At 39.9% G+C, this 17,167-nt stretch overlaps 1 protein-coding gene across 1 annotated transcript in view; it reads left to right on the forward strand.

Moving 5' to 3' along the window:
• Tmcc1 (transmembrane and coiled-coil domain family 1) overlaps nt 1–17,167 on the forward strand; it is a 104,372-nt gene that overhangs the window by 63,243 nt on the left and 23,962 nt on the right. The window lies entirely within an intron of this gene.

The following is a 17,167-nucleotide window of genomic DNA, read 5'->3' on the forward strand; positions in this document are numbered from 1 at the left end:
CTTGAGCTGAAGAGCTGAGGGATAGTGCCCAGGCCCAGAGTTCAAGCCCCATGACCAACCAAAAAAATAAATAAAATAAAAATAAAAGTATATACTAGCTGGGAGCCAGTGGCTTGCGCCTAGCTACTGAGGAGGCTGAGAGCTGAGGATCATGGTTCAAAGCCAGCTCAGGCAGGAAAGTCTGTGAGACACTTATCTCCAATTAGCCACCAGAATACTGGAAATGGGACTGTGGCTCAGGTGGTAGAGTGCTAGCTTTGAGCTGAGCTGCTAAGGGACAGCGCCCAGAGTTCAAGCCCCACAACTGACCCCCCCCAAAAAAGTATAGTTTTCCTTTTTGTAAAAAAGTAAAATTTAAAAAGGTAAAGGCTAGCAGCCAATATTTTTTATGTGAGATAGATTATGTAGCTGATACCCAGTGGTATACTAACAACCTGTCTGCTAACACAGTGATATTACTTGGAGTAGTGATAATATCAGACAAAATTCACTTTAATCTGACTGTCTTAACTCTATTGAAAATGATTGTATACTTTCCATTGGACTTTGAGAAATCCTGAAAGCAGTTGACCCTATTCTGTGCTATGTCTCATGATAGAAAAAATAGGCTCTTTTATTATTTTATGAAGTAAAAATTTTTGTATGTTTCTGCAGTTGTTTTGCAGGTGGTACTGAGACAGGTGAGCTACCAGAAAGGAATGCTAAAGCCACCCAGTCACCCCCTAAGAGACATCCATGAGTCCTGTCTCAGCCCTAGTACCTCCCATGGCCACTCCTTGGGGAACAATTAGTGGTCAGTTTGAGGTTAAGGCTACTCCTTAGGGGAAGAAAAATTGCAGGTCAGTTCTAAGCAAACTGAAGCACCTGCATAGTGGAACAATATACATCCTTAGCCTGACCTTGGTGCAACAAATTCCTAATTCTTAAGGTTTCCTGAATATGGGTTGTATCATATAGATAACTGTGTGATGGCAACTTTGTATATGAGCAGATCCCTTCCAGGAATCTCCCCCAGGTCATGGTTCCTTCATTCTCCATTATCATTAATATAAACGTGTCCCATTCTCCCCAAGTACTAGCAACTATGTGCTTGTTCTTGAGCCATCCAGCTCGGTCAGCTGTTTCCCTTAACAATGTACTTTCTCTCTATTATGCTTTCTCTCTATTAAGCTCCTTGCTTTGCTACTTTGCTTTATGTGTGTCTCCATTCAGTTCTTCGTTGGAGATGCCAAGAATCTGCTGTCTTTACCTCTGTGCCCACTCACCAGTAACAGTACTTGCCTGGAGCATCTCTGAGTGAGGGAGTCTTATTACCATTAGGTCCTTATGCAGCCTTGTAGTTGTGAAGCAGTCAGAGTACTAGAGTATTGGTTGTACTATTGAGTCCTTTGCTTGTTTGCAATGGTTTGATTTTGTCAAAAGTTCATGTGTTGGAAATTATCTCCTGAATCATGTGTTAAGGTATTTGGAAGTGTTTGGGAAATCATTAGGATTAAATGAGGTCATGAGGGTAAGGGTCCCTATGATGGCATTAGTAGCTTTATATAAAGAGAATGAATTGGCACTCTTGCTCCATCTTACCATGTGATGCCCTCCCTTGTGTTAGGGATGCAGCAGGAAAGATCTCACCAGATGCTGGACAGTGCTTGTCAAGTGCTCTTGGATGGCCCACTCTCCAGAACTATGAGCTAAATAAACCCATATTCCTTGTAATTACCTAGCCTCAGGTATTTCATCGTGGAAACAGAAATCGGACTAACACAATGGTGGATGACATTGTGATACATGGTTCTTTTGAGATAGATCCTAAATAAGCAGACTTATACAAATAAATAGTATTTAAAGGTTAATGCTGTATTATTTCCTAAAACCTCATAACTCTGCCACTGAGGAAAAGCTTCTATTGCCTTTCATTCTGAGCTAATTGGTTCGAAGCAGTAAAAGACAATAGTTGTATTGTTTAGATGTTCATATGACTCTAGTAATCTCAAAAGACTTTAAACCTTTTCCATTTCTCACACTTGGTCAAAACCATGTGCAATAAATCCACAAATAAGGCATGCCTCATATTCCTTAAGGAGAAAGTGAAAGGGTGATTTCATATGGCCTCCAAAAAATAGAACATTAAAACTGCAATCAGATTTCCCTTATCAGGAGATGTGGCTCAAGTGGTAGAAATCTGGTCTAACAAGTACAAGACCCAGACTGCCAAGAAAAAAAAGGGGGGGAGGTCTTATGTCAATTCATTCAGTCCTGTATAATTCTTCTTCATCTGAACTGTGGGTCAACAGTTTGCTTTATGAGACATCAGCTCTGGACTAAAAAGCACCCTGGAAATCCTGACCTGGGGCACCGGTATAGATTGACAACTCTGTAAGCAATGGTAGCTCAGAAGAATCTGCTCTTGGAGTATCAAGAGTTTAGAGTACCTTATACAAGGCTGTCCATGAAACTCAGACTATGCTCAGTCCTTTGACAGAGACTTCAGTAGAGTTAAACTATCGGTGATAATATAGATGTGACTAACTGTTAGAGAAATCAATAATGATAATAAAATAGAGTAAAATTCTATTATTAATAAGCAAAAATTTAAAATATCCATCCATTAAAAACATGTGGATGATAGTGAAGGTGTCGGCAAACACCTTCTAGTCCCATCCTGATAAACACTTTTTATGCAAATTATTCCAGGGGGGAAAAAATGAGACTGGTTAAGAACTATGGAAACTAGTAGCTGGGTGTTGTAGTGCCCATTTATAATCCCAGGAGTTTGGAGGCTTAAAAGCTCTCAAGTTTGAAGCCAGCCTGTGCAACCCATTGAAGAGCTGTGCCTAAACTAAGATAATAGGACCCCCTCTCCCACTAGTAGCAGCATTATATAGTCATCCCTCGCTATACTATGATTCACTGACTGCTGCTTTGCAGATTTTTACCTATCGCAGCAGTCTCTGGAACAGAACTCCTTTAGTAGGTGAGGGATCATTATTTATATTTTTTAAAAAAACACTGTGATACAGTGAAGCCACAATAAGTGAACTGTGATATAGCAAGGGACGACTGTATTTATTGAATGTATTTATTTATTTTTGGATCTTTAGGAATATCTGGTGTAAGTAGATGCTTATGTGACTCTATAAAGCCAGTGAAAGAGGTGTTTTACCTTAAGAGACATTATAATCTAATTGATTGTTACCCTGTAAGGGTGCAGAGACATTCCACGCTGATGTGGAGAGGAGTCCAGGTCTTTCTGAAATTATAGACATAGATATAGAGACTGTGGCTTCAGTTATACAACTTTTTAGCCATGGGTCAAAAATAAACACAAAATCACAAAACTTCACCAGTCTAAAGAGTTGATCACCTTCATAGTGTACAAAATTCTTAATTGAGTTGCTGTCAACATAAACTAATGTGCAAAAAGGAAATCTGACAAGCCAAATAAGCTTTTGGCTTTTTGCCCAACATAGAATAGATACCTATTAGTCCCCTACAAAACCCATCAAATTGCCAAACCATTAAAACCAAGTTTTCAGTCAATGCTGCTGTCATCAATGAGGTATAGTTTCTCAGATGTGCAAAAAAAAGGCGGGGGGGGGGAGTGGCACTGTGGCTCAAGTGATAGAGCACTAGCCTTGAGCTGAAGAGCTGAGGGACAGCGCCCAGGTCCAGAGTTCAGGCCCCATGACATACATACATACATACATACATAAACAAACAAACAACCACAAAGTCAGCAAAATTAAAATAATACTTTGGAAGCCAAGAAGAGATGTACCTAAGCTAAAGCAGCCAACAGTATGTCTTCTCAGGCAACTTGGGTTTACTTGGTTCTGTCAGATAAAGCCAATGATATCTTGGTGTAACCCTTAAAACTATTAAAGGTTTTTTGTTTGTTTTGTTTTGTTTTGTTTTGTTTGGTCGATCGTGGGGCTTGAATTCTGGGCTTGAGCGCTGTCCCTGCGCTCTTCAGTTCAAGGCTAGCACTCTACCACTTGAGCTACAGCGCCACTTCTGGTTTTCTGGTGGTTTATTGGAGATAAGAGTTTCATGGACTTTCCTGCCAGGACTGGCTTTGATCCTCAGATCTCAGCCTCCTGAGTAGCTAGGATGAGCCATTGGTGCCTGGCGATTTTTTTTTTTAAGGAAGAAGATGAGCCAGGCACCAGTGCTCATGCTTGAAATCCTAAGTATCAAAAGGCTGAGGTCTGAGGATCATAGTTCAAAGCCATCCTGGGCAGACATGGAGCTATGAGTCAAGTGAGAGAAACGGAGCCCAGGGACAGCGCCCAGGCCTTGAGCACAAGCCTCAGAACTGGCACTCAAAAAGATAAAAGCCATGACTTTCATATAAATACATAATTTCATTGATCACAATCAAAGACTTTTTAGGCAGCTCTTTACAATAGGCTCATATAGCCAGTATACTGTAGGTCATACAGCCAAGGCCATTTTGATCTACAGCACCTTGTCTCAGTTCATGGTTCCGTGATCTCAGTGGTAAGAAAAGAGTTACCAATTAAATGTTTTGAAGAAGTGAGTAACATACTCTCTTCTTTTCCTTTACACCCATTGGTTGCAAAGGGGTTGCAAAGGGCCTGGAAATAAGATCTTTTCATGGATCACTGGAAATACCTGTGAGTAATAGCAGTCTTGCTTAGAGTTGTAAAATTATAACAAACATTCTACAAAAGTTTAAATACTGTACCTATCCAAAGAAGACATAGTCCTCAATATGTAGCTGTATAATTATGAAGAAAACAGCAGCTTACCAGAATTCTTTATTACAATGAAAATAATCACATAGCTCAATAACTATTTAAAAGCCTCTATATCTACTTAGTATAGAAATACATGATGGGATTTTTGAGAAAGAAAAGCATCGATTCTCCCATAGAACTGAAGTCACAAGAATCACTGATTTTTAAATTAGCAAAAATATTGAATCACAGTGGTTTATTTGGTCTTCTCTGAAAGTTGACATTACAGAAAACTTTTAATATAATTTTATTGTTATTATTAAGGTGTTATACAGAGAAGTTAGTTTTCTATAGGGAACCTGATTGTCTCAACAGAAGACACTAAAAACAAAAGGTGGGGTGTAGATCATTGGTAGACCTCATGTTTATCATGCCTAAGGCTCTGGTTTCAACCACCCAAAAAAAAAAGCACTGAAAATGATAATAAACAAAATTAAGCAAACAGAGCTAGTGTTAATGATGGTTTGAGATTGAGAGTTTTGTGTTTACTGAACCTTACAATCTGATGTTTAAGCAAACACAAAACTTATGTTGAATAATAAAAATTAATCGTAAATTCTTTATTAAATTTGTTCTGAAGTGTCAAAGCCAAGATTCTGTATCTCCAGAGATGGAAGAGGGGCCAGGGTTTTAACCCAGCATTTTCTTCACATTTACACAAGATGCTTTGAATTCCATCTGACTTAAATGAGAGAAAGCTTTATGAAGCTAAGGGAAAAACCTTCTTGGGCCTGTCAGCATGGTGCTGGCCTGAGCTTTTTTAACCCCATACTTAATTAGAAGCATAGAAATTATCACTGTTCCAAGCTCATAGAAATAGGAAATGTATTAAATTGTCTTCATATCTCATCACTTTCTGCATATTAACCTCAGAGAAAATGGTGCTAGATACAATGCTACATACATACTACACTATATCTTATGACCACTAAAATTCCCTGTGCATGCTTTCTCTATAACTACTGTTAAAATGAAAAAAGATGGTTCAGATCTGATAGCTTGCTCAGATCTCAAAGTGACTCTTTCAGGATGAAACTGTCTCTTTAGAATGCAGCATCATGGATGCTTGGGGGCTGAACATGAGTTTGCTTACTGTTGTCACATTTTTTATCTGTTGCTTAGAGTTGGTAGAGTGGCAGTGCTTCTCATGCAGAAGAAGCTCTTTTTGTCTGTTGGATTTTAGGGTCTCGTGCTTTATTATTTCTTGCTCCATTTTCTTACTACACACACACACACACACAGAGCAGGTTTTAACTCAGGGCCTTCAACTTGAGACACACCTCCAGCTGTCCTAGTCAATTTTCATTTAATGATTTTGAAAATCTAAAATGAAAGTATAAGAGAAGAAACATTAGGAAAGCATGGTAATCTTTATCAAAACCTAAGTAACTTGTTTTTTTTTTAATTTATTGAACCAAGTGTTATTTCATTTAGAATTTCTTTCATCTTCAAGCTATTCTCTCAACCTCATCTAGTTGAAATGAGAAGATGAAGGCAAATGTGAAAATTATGCCCTGTAGCTTTAAATCCAACCAGTTGGAAGCTTTCGTCTTTTATAAAAGATGTTCACAGCTGGAGAAGAGAGGCAGATACTGTCTGTGATCTCCATTCTTAGAACTGCAAATGCAGCTCTAGCAAACCACACACACACACACACACACACACACACACACACGCATACACGCATGCACGCATGCTTGTTTGGCCAAAGCTCTCTGTTTGTTCAGCACGGTCCTCACAGATGCCTAGATGTAGAAAGCTTTAGGAGCTGATGCAGGAGGCAGAAGGGGAACTGAGTACACGCTATGCGCGATGTTGATGTGGTGCTGCTGTACCTGCCTGTTCTGTGACAGGCACTTCTCTGAGACTGTGAAGGTGAGAAGCCGAGGAATCCACTAGAAGCTTCACTGCACCAGGCTTTGTGAGAGAACGCATTCCCAGTGGTAACTGTCCTCATTTACAGCGCTTTTCTCGGAAACCAAGTATGTGCAGCAGTGACAGACTATGCCACAGCTCCTCTGCAGCTTGGAAGCTGGAACAAATGGAAAAAGCTTATGGCCAAGAGGTTGTGATTTGTTTTCATCATCCAAGCTTGCTCTGCTGTGCGCAAATGAAGGATGAGCTTTGTGGCAAGCAAAATCAGCAGACTGCCTGACGGGGGGTTTTGGTAAGATGAATATGTTATGATAGTTTTTCTTTTCCTTATTTTTTAAAAAATTTACTGTATCAGCTATATAGAATTGCATCTTAGCAATATCCAAAACATTTTGCAGAATCATGTTTGAAGCAAAAGGATGATGAAGGAAGCTAGATAGAGAAATTTATTTGTGGTCATTCAGATTGTGACCTTCAGAGATAATGACCAAGTTTTCTTACATCATGAACAGGCAGAAGCTAGGAATATCCAGAGCAGGGAATGCTAACAATTGGATCTTTTTTTTTTCTCTGAATAGTCAGAATTACTCTTTCTTCTTTCCAGTGTTTTTATGGCCTGGAGTGGAGAAGGAAAAATAAAAGCTTCTTTCTCTTACTTGGTTGTTTCCACTGGAACAGCGATAGGCTGGAGAACACAAGGATGGAGGCGGAGGCAGCGGGATGGGGAGTCAGCTATTTTTATAGTGTGCGTTGGTGGTGGTTGTCTTGGATCATTATGGTTGCTGTTCACTATCAAGTAGTTGGTTGTGCTTTATTTCTTTACACTCCACTAGGATTGAATCCCTTTTATATTCATTTTTGTATATTTTATTGGCCAGACCCAATTCTGCTCATTTTTTCAGTCACTGTTAATACACAGTAGCCTGTACTAGAGAAAAGGTAAAGATAGATGTAGAAACTAGCTCTGAATCAGAAGGCCCTGCATTCAGACCCTAAAGAGGGAGGGGGAGATAGTCATGAAATATGTATAGAACCCAAAAAAGATAGAACATTTTCTCTTTAAAACCTAGGATGCTTTTAGCAAATAAGGGAGTCTTAATTTTGGAATCTTAAAATGAGCATTTTATTACAAATGAAATCCTATCGAAATCACCTGGCTCTACTCTAAGTTGGATCCTGTTATGTTTTTCTAAGGATGAAGGTTCACTTTTCCTCATCCTAATTTAGGCAAGTGTTGCTGGAAGGTAGGTTTTATTAGCTTACCTCACACTTTGTCCTTGAGCCCCTCTTGACACCAGTTGGGAGAGCCAAGTTTCCTAGCAGCTGGAGTAAGCACCGAGGAGATCTGTTGACACCTGGTTTTCTGCTGACTCATTGGTTATGTAAGACTGTAAATGCAGCCATACCGCTAGCCTGTGCTCCAGTAGCTTCTGGTCCTCTGTCCCTGCCTGCCCCTCCCTCTCTCAGCAGCCTTGGTCCCTTCCTTAAGCTATTTTGATAACACGGTCTTAACATTTTACCAGGGAAATTCTAAGAAGTAGTGAAGAGGTAACTCCTTTTCCTTTCTATCTTTTTGAGTTGCTGCATTTTTGAGCTGTGTTTTCATCTTGACTATGATAAAATTCCAAGTTCTCTTCTTTTGGCACATGAAACCTTTAGTACTAATGTTTTCCCTCATTGATAGACAGATTGAAGTGTCCACTTTCTTCTCTATCTTTGGGGACTCAGTTAAAATGCCTCCAATTGAAGGAAGCTTTCTGTGACCTCTGAGGCAGGTTTTCCTTTGTTTATTTGTTTTTTCACAACACTGTGTTCTTTTTCTTCACAGTACTTTTCACAATTTACATTGTTTGGTTATTTACTTTTTGCCACTCAGTCGTGGACCTCATGAAGATAGAGACCTTTGTCTTGTGCATCACTATATATTTAGCACCTAGTAAAATTGCTAATTGAGAGCTTAAGGAAGAACAAATAGGCAGTAATGAATATGCACCATGGTGAGAAGAAACAACTTGAACACCAGGGCCTGAAAAAGGCCATTGTGACTAAGTGGAGAGTAAGAGAATCGTTTAAGGAAACCTGGGCATAGATAGATCTGGATCTGAACTATGTAACACTTCTTTGCTTACCATGATCAGACTTTTTTTTTTCCCAGTGCTGGTAAGAATCCAGAAGATGTCAAGAATGTCTTCTGGGCTTTGGTTTGATTTATATAACTTAATTTGATGGGTAGTGATTGCTTTTGCCTAAGGAACACTATAAGAAGAGCAAGTTTAGAAGAAAATTGTAATGTTTTTGAACAGATTTCTGTATAATAGTCTTAAAGATTTATAAGCCTAAATTCCAAAGGAAATTACACTATCATTATCATTATGAACCCTTCAGTGCTGTCCCTAGAATAAAGTCCAAAGCGGTAATTTAGATTTCTGATGGCAGTTTATCTCTGTCATAGTTGTCTGCTATGTCATAAAAGATACCTTTAGACAGGCACCAGTGGCTCGTACCTGTAATCCTAGCTACCCAGAAGGTAGGAAAAACTGCGAGGCTTTTTATCTCCAATTAACCAGCAAAAAAGCATAAGTGGAACTGTGGCTCAAGTTGTAGAGAGCCAACCATGAGAGAAAAAGCTAAGAAATAGTACCTAGGCCCTGAATCCAAGCCTTAGTACCAGCACAAAAAAAAAAAAAGATACCTTTACATTGACTTGTTTGCCCTTGCTCATTCTGGCATGGATGTCAACCTGAAATACCTTTATCTTTTTATCAAAACCTTCTTCATGTTCTGCTTTCACCTTGAAGAAGTGTTCTCTGATCGCTTTCCTTTTTGTTGGTTTGCTTTTTGTATGGGTAAAGTTGAAGGTTACAGGATCCTTTTGCTTCAGTCTCTAAAATGCTAAGATTACAAGTTGAGTTTCCACACCCAGTACTTTTCCCATCTTTTGAATATGCTGCCTTCTTTCTATGTTCAAGGAATACACTTCCTTCATGTCTAGTAGCCTTGTCTTAATTGGTCCTATATTTCAATCTATGACAGGATAGGGCCAGCACCCATATATACAGCTGGCCTTGTTCTCTGTGTCTTCCTTTTCCATTTGGTGCACTTAGTGTCAGTGAAGTGATTACTGGCATTAGGATGAGATCATTGTTAAGCCTGCAATGAAGGAAAAGTACCCCATTTTGTTCTCTGAGGTCTTCTGATGGAATAGTACTTTGCTCAGTCCATCTTTTTTAACACCTTACACACAGAGACCCACACCAACAGTGTAGAAATGCAGAAATTAGTTATAAAAGGTGGAGCCTTCCCTTTTCAGCAACTTCTTCACAAAGTTGAATTTCTTTCTTGTTATCTTTGTTTATTCTGGTATTTATTTCAGTGCTGAGTGAGCAAACTGAAAGTCAGACATGTAGAAAAAACATCTCACCTAAGTCAGATGTGCACAGAGAAAACATCTCACTAAAATTGTGCCCACAGGGATTAGTGATGGGCATGCCATTCTACAGAGAGACCGAGAAGACACTGAAGATGATGATCATAACTGAGATGTGCCTTCTACATTGACAGACTACAAGTTGTTGTTTTTTTTCCTTTCCTTTACTGAGGCTTGTACTCAGGTCCCTGAGCATGCATATTGTGAAAATACCATACAGAGGGGTTACAATTACATGAATAAGGTAAGGAGCACATTGCTTTTTTTTTTTTGTCTGTCGTGGGGCTTGGACTCTGGGCCTGAGCACTGTCCCTCAGCTCTTCAGCTCAAGGCTAGCGCTTTTGCACTTGAGCTACAGCGCCCTTCCGGTTTTCTGGCGATTTATTGGAGATAAGAGTTTCAAGGACTTTCCTGCCTGGTCTGGCTTTGAACCACGATCCTCAGATCTCAGCCTCCTGAGTAGCTAGGATTACAGGCATGAGCCACCGGCACTCGGCATGAGTACATTTCTTATCAAGCATTGTTGCCTCCTTTGTTTCCCCTTCCCATCTCCTACCCATCTCCCCCACCCTCACCCCACCAAAGTTGTTAAGTTTGTTTTTCGACATAATGTCTTGTACATCTCATTGTTGCAATGGGTCCACATGTATCCCTATTTAAACAATTTGTTTTTTTCCCTTCCCCTCCCCAAATTATACCAACATCAGTGAAAACAGAAGTTATACTGTGGGGGAGGAACATACAAAGCAACAAAGAAATCATAAATATGTTAGAAACAATAGCAAGAAAGAAAAACCATTTGAGTTCTTATCTTGGTGTTCATTTCGCCTAACATCAACTTATCTGACCATTTCTGCTTGTCTCAGACATATACTAGTGATTGCAAATAAGGGAAGCCATGGAACATATGTTTCTTTGGGCCTGGCTTACTTCACTTAATAAAATTTTTTCCAAGTCTTTCCAGTAGAGACAGAATCTACATGCTACTTTGCCAGGGTTGGCCTCAAACTCCAGATACTCTTACCATTTCCTGCTGAGTAGTAGTAGTTGGGCATCATAACCCCACACCGTTTTATTGTTCAACTAAATGAAATAATTCAGTATGTTTATTTTCATCTGCTTCCCTTTGACCAATATTATCATCATTATTTGTTGTTGTTGTTGTTATTGGGGAGAAGGTATAGATAAGACAGGTCTTGCTATATATCATCCAGTCTGATCTAGAACTCAGTCTTCTGGACTCAGCCTCCCAAGTGTTGGTACTTCAAGAGTGTATTACCACACCAATTTGTGGATTTCTTTTCTTTTTGTAGGCATGAGATATGGGGGAGTTGGTAAAGGCAAGCCTCAAGAACGTTATGGAAAATTCAAGTTAAATCTGACTCCTAAGGCAGGACTTTGGTCCTCTGTGTTTTGTCCTGCCTCAACATAATCTAGTGAGCTGAAAAAGACAAGCTTGCAAGACTGACATTCATAGTCTACATTCTAGTTGATTAGATGACAGATTCCTGTGTGGTTCTTACGGCCTCTAAATTTTTACAAATCATATATAAAAATTTGATTTACATATTACAAATTTCAGAAATCAGATACTCTGTCCTATTCCCCACTACTATAATACTTTATTTTGGTTAAAAAAACAACATGACTACTCTGTCTCTGAGATAAAGGTGGGCAGAGCCTTTAAACATAGTCTTCAGCTCCCAGCATGCGCCCACACAAGCAATAGCACATCCATTCTACAAAGTTTGACTTTCAAAAACTGCTTTCAGAAAGAATAAACTACTCAGGCATCTTTATGTTTTCAGATTACTTTCAAAGACTTCCCACTTCTTTTATTCTAAAATGCTTTCTTCATGCCTATGTGTATAGAATGTGGTTCTGAGTATGTAGGGGTAATGAACCTTCTGGCCTGACTGAGGAAAGGTAACTTCTTGAATGCTGGATACTATCAAAGGACAAGATCACAATTACTTAGTTTTATGGATTTATTTTGTTTTCTAGAATTGGACAATGCTTTATTCTATAAATAAAACAAGTGTTCATGAGCCAAACAGTTTGATTTTAAAGATGGGAAAAGTTAAAGAAAGCAAAGACAAAAAAATAAATGGGATATTTCAAAGTTGTTTTATTTGCAAGGCAGAGACTAGAAAAAGGGCCAATAGAAAAATATTTGGTTAGAGTTACCAAGTTCCTTTTTTGTGTGAAAGGATTAAAGGAGAGGGAACTTTATTATCTTGCCAACTGAAACTGGACTGTTTGGGAAATTTGGCTGTTATCTCTAATCCTGACTGAAGGTCAGATAACAACTTCAGGTATCTGGTGAGCAGAACTTTAGTATGAATGACTCCATTTGGTGTTTAGCCCAGTATTTTGGGGGACTACTGCAGGAGCTTAGTCTAAAACATTGACTAGCTGTAGTGTCTAGTTTTGTTTGAAACAGTCTCATTGCGTAGCCCAAGATTGCCTGAAGTTTTTGATCCTGGGACTTACAATGCTTGCATGCTATCGTGCCCAGCAGAACTCTGATACATGAGTTTTATTCACTTTTTTTTGTTTTTTTAGTAACAAGAATGGAACCTAGGACTTCATGTATGTAAGTCAAGTGCGCTGCCACTGTGCTTTTCCAAAGACCTTATGATTGGTGCCAGTGGCTTATACCTGTAATCCTAGCTACTCAAGAGGTGAGATCTGAAGACCCTGGTTCAAAGACAACTGGAGCAGATAAATATGAGGGACTTATCTCCAACTAATCATCAAAAAGCTGGAAGTGCTAATAATAGTTGTTATTGTTGTTTTGTTGGTCAAGGGGCTTGAACTGGGCCAGAATGCTGTCCCTCAGATCTTCAGCTCAAGGCTAACACTGTAGCACTTGAGCCACTGAGCCATTTCTGGTTTTCTGAGTGGTTTATTGGAGATTAGAGTCTCACTGACTTTCCTGCCTGGGCTGGCTTTGAACCTTGATCTTCAGATCTCAGCCTCCTGAGTAGCTAGGATTATGGGTGTGAGCCATTGGTTCCCAGCTTTATAATAATTTTTATAAGTACATTAGATGTAATGGCAACAGCTAGAAGTGGAGCTGTGGTTCAAGTGGTAGAGCATCAGCCTTGAGCAGAAAAGCCAAGCAAGTACAAGACCCTGAGTTCTAGCATAAAAATAAATAAATAAGCTTCCATGAAAAGGTAGTTACCCCTTTGTATAGCTGAGAAATCTTAGGCTCAGAACAACAGGTGGCCCAAAGACACAGCTCAGGAACCTGGTAGTCGGGTTGAACCCATGTCATTTACTTTTTTGTTGGGGTAGTTGTTCTGTCTACCATATTACCTCACATGTGACTTCTCAAAGTTCAGAACTGTTGTGTGTTCCTGTGCTCTCTTCCTTCCTCTCTCCCTCCCTTCTGTTTTTGTTATTTATCAGTTGGTTGGATGAGTTTTTTGTTGGTTTGTGTTGGACTGGGCCTTTCTGTGTAGCCAAGGCTGGCCTCAGCTCATAATCCTCCTGCCTCAGCCTCCTACCCATCCGGTTCTGATACTTTCATCTACTTAGAAAAGGTATGTAGATCTTTTAGTATACTTGCAAATGAAAATTGTAAGCAGAAGCTTTACCAAATACTATCCCTGTTAAATCAGTTTTGAGGCGTTGCTATTTAAATTTGTTTCCTGATAAATTAATTCATGTCAGTTAATAGATAGTGAAGTCTAGCAAATTAGTTCTTAATGACCAGACGAAGTGCAAATACAGCAGTATTACCTGCTCATTGTAGCAGCAGTTAGAACCGAATGATGGGTGCACTGGTGCACTTTCTCTCTCAGGAGCCCTGATGATGAAAAAATAAAAGTCCTCCGGAGAGTCAGACAAGACACTACTGTCTTCCTCCCTGCCTTGTGAGAACTGGTGGCAGGGGGCACTTTACAGTCGGGTTATTTGTAAGTTACAGCTCACAATGTTGATTTTGTAGGCTTGTTGTGAGGATTGAGAGGTTAGCTGGTCTGGTGTTGAGCTACAAGACCAACCACAGCAGTCTCACAAACTCTGCATGTGTGTCATCTGCATCTCATAGTTGGTGGGATGGGTGGAGCCATGTGTGACTTGAACCTAAGTAGTGTATGTCTAAACCTAAGTAGTGTATGTTTCACTGTTGTACTAAAGAGAACTGGGTTCTGTTTATTTACATTTAATGTATAAATAAGGGATAGATAGAGTGAACCAAAGGAATAAGGTAAGTCAGCAGTACAATAAAGGTGAAATGGTAGAGCCTTGGTATCTTGGTATGAGTTTTCTTGTTTTGTAGATTTGTACCTTTTTTAATATGTCCTTAAGAAAGTCCTGAGGTAATCCCAGGAGAGGGCAGGAGGCTTGGAAGTTTGAAGCCAGCCTAGGCTACAGGTTACACAGTGAGACCCTGTCAAGCCAGTGTGGGTTTAATAGTGAGACCCAGAGAGACAGAAAGACAGACAGACACAGACGGGTGAGAAAATCCTGAACTAGGAATGTAACTCAGTGTTAGCATACTTGGCACTGAGCTGAATTCCCAATACCATAACATCCCATAGTACTACCTTAGAACTGTTTTTACTTAACTAAATGTGTGTGTGTATGTGAGGTTGTGTGTCTGTGTGTGTATATGCGTGTATTATGTTTATATTACATATCACAGTACTAGGGATTGAATCCAGAGCCTGGAGCATGTTCCCTGCTCCACCACTTGAGTCACACCCCCAGCCCTTTTTATTGTATGTTCTGTTTTTGAGGTAGGTTCTTTACCTAGGGGCTGATCAGACCCTCCTGCTTCCTTCCACCTCCTGAAATATTTTAAGTTTTGCATTCTATACTTGTTTGTCTAGAGTAACTTAGGAATCTAAGTTTTGCGTCTTATTTATGTCCAGTATAATATGCTTGCAAAGGCTAGTTTCGATTTTGTGTGTGTGAGCCAGTACTAGGGCTTAAACTCCAGGCCTTGTGCTTTCGTTCAGGTTTTTTCATTTTTGTTATTTGTGCATAGCTGACATTCTATTACTTGAGGAACACCTCTAGTCTGGCATTTTTCTGGCTAATTGAGGGACTGTCAGCCTTCTCTGCCTAGGCTGGCTTTTAACAGTAGTCCTCCAGGTCTCAGCCTCCTCAGTGTGGCTGAGTGCCTGGCTTATAAAGACTGTTTAAGAAGAGAATCCATGGAGGTGGAGGCACAACTCAGTTGGCATGCCAGCCAGAGAGCAAAGCTGGAGGACCAAGTTCAAGTCCTAGTCTCACAACAAGAACAACAACAAAAAAGAGTATCTGTGTTGATGGATTCCTAACCTGGGCAATAGTGTATACCCACCTAGTCCTACATGTCCGTGCCTAGAGCATGGACCTCTCCTTCAGGATTTTATTCATTGACACAAAACACAGGTGTTCACCTCTCCTGCATAGTGGTACTGTGGGTCATTATATCCTCCTCTGTCCATTTCCTTCTCCTCTGCTCTCCTTCCCCACTCTTTCTCATTTCTCCTTTCCTCATCCTTCCCTTGCTGTTTCCACCCCATTTCTCTATTGTACCTTCCATGTTTGCAAGAGGGCACATTACTGGGGCTGGATCTCAGAGTTTGTACTGGCTAGGCAGGCAGCCTTCTGAGTCATGCCTCCAGTCCTTTTTCTGCACTGCTTAATTTGCACTTGCTTCCTGGTTTCTTTAGGTTTTTTGTTTTGTTTTGTTTTGCCCGGTTGTGGGGCCTGAACTCTGGGCCTGGGTGCTGTCCCTCACCTCTTCAGCTCAAGGCTAACGCTCTACCACTAGAGCCACAGTGTCACTTCTGGCTTTTTCTCCGTATGTGGTGCTGAGGAATCGAACCCAGAGGCAAGCACTCTACCACTGAGCCACTTTCCCAGCCCTCTTTAGTTATTTTATAAAGAAATAAAATTGCATCTAAAATATGATCATTTGTAAACATTTGTATATAGCACGTTTGTTGTGATTTTACTGGGTGGATTTGGGTCCACCCAGATTAATAAACTTCATTTCATATCCACACTTCTTAAGTTAGGATGTAATGACCTCAGTGTTGAGAAAATCCACAAGGCATGGGCAAAAGTGACAAGGAGGTTTTTTTGGGGGGCGGGGGGTTTGGCTGTGACTGCCTTGTCCCAAGAGAACTGAGAGCAGCCCTAACCTCCAATAGGGCAGAGTTTATGTAAGTCAGAACCACACATAGATGGCAGTTTACAGAAACTCAAAGATGATTGGTGTAGGGATATTCTTCAGCTGTGGTCAGGACCAGGCAGACCGCGTTCTGGAGGCCAGAGATTCAGGGTTCAAATTGGGGGTTATCAAAAAAGCTGGGTTATTACAAGAAGAACATATAAATTAGATTTATACCAATATAATAAAACCTAAGAGAGAAAACTAGAGTATTGTAGGCTTGGAGCAGACTTAGATGTAGAGGTGTCTACCATATTTGCTGTTCTTATACTCCAGTGGACTTTTAGTTTAACTAAATCTAAATAATCAGGATCTGATTATATACTACAATTGTGAAACAAAAAATTTCATTCAGAAAGAAAATCAACAAGTAGGAACTTAGTACAAACCTAGAAGGTTGGGACTTCAGTGTGTGTTAATTTTCAAGAGCTCTCATTGTAATACTTTGTAACTTGGCTATCTAAAACTCCATTATATTGACCTGTAGGTGAATTGAACATGAGGAGAAAATGACACAAAACTGCTCATCTCAATCCTACATACTGTTTTTTTTGGGGGGGGGCGGCAGGGGGCAATACTGAGACCACAGCCTAGTGATATCTGAACAACAAAATTAAATTGGAAAACAAACATACCTTGTCAGATTTGCTTCTGAATAAAAGTATACATGTAGAATATAAAGTATTACATGTTTTAAACCCACTTAGGAAGATTTGTTATTTAGAGAAATACATGGGAAATCCTCTAGCAAAAGAAGAATGGCCCCAGTTTACAACTTTTTCTTCTAGTACTACGGCTTGAACTTAGGCCTTCACACCCTTACACATTGCTAGCACTCTACTACTTGAACCACATCTCTAGTCCAGCACTTTGCTGGTTTATTAGAGATGGAGTCTCTTAGACATTTCTGTCCTGGCTGGTTTGGAACTA

The sequence above is a fragment of the Dipodomys ordii genome, unplaced genomic scaffold, assembly GCF_000151885.1.
Source record: "Dipodomys ordii isolate 6190 unplaced genomic scaffold, Dord_2.0 Scaffold12, whole genome shotgun sequence".
In the NCBI taxonomy this organism is placed as follows: domain Eukaryota; kingdom Metazoa; phylum Chordata; class Mammalia; order Rodentia; family Heteromyidae; genus Dipodomys; species Dipodomys ordii.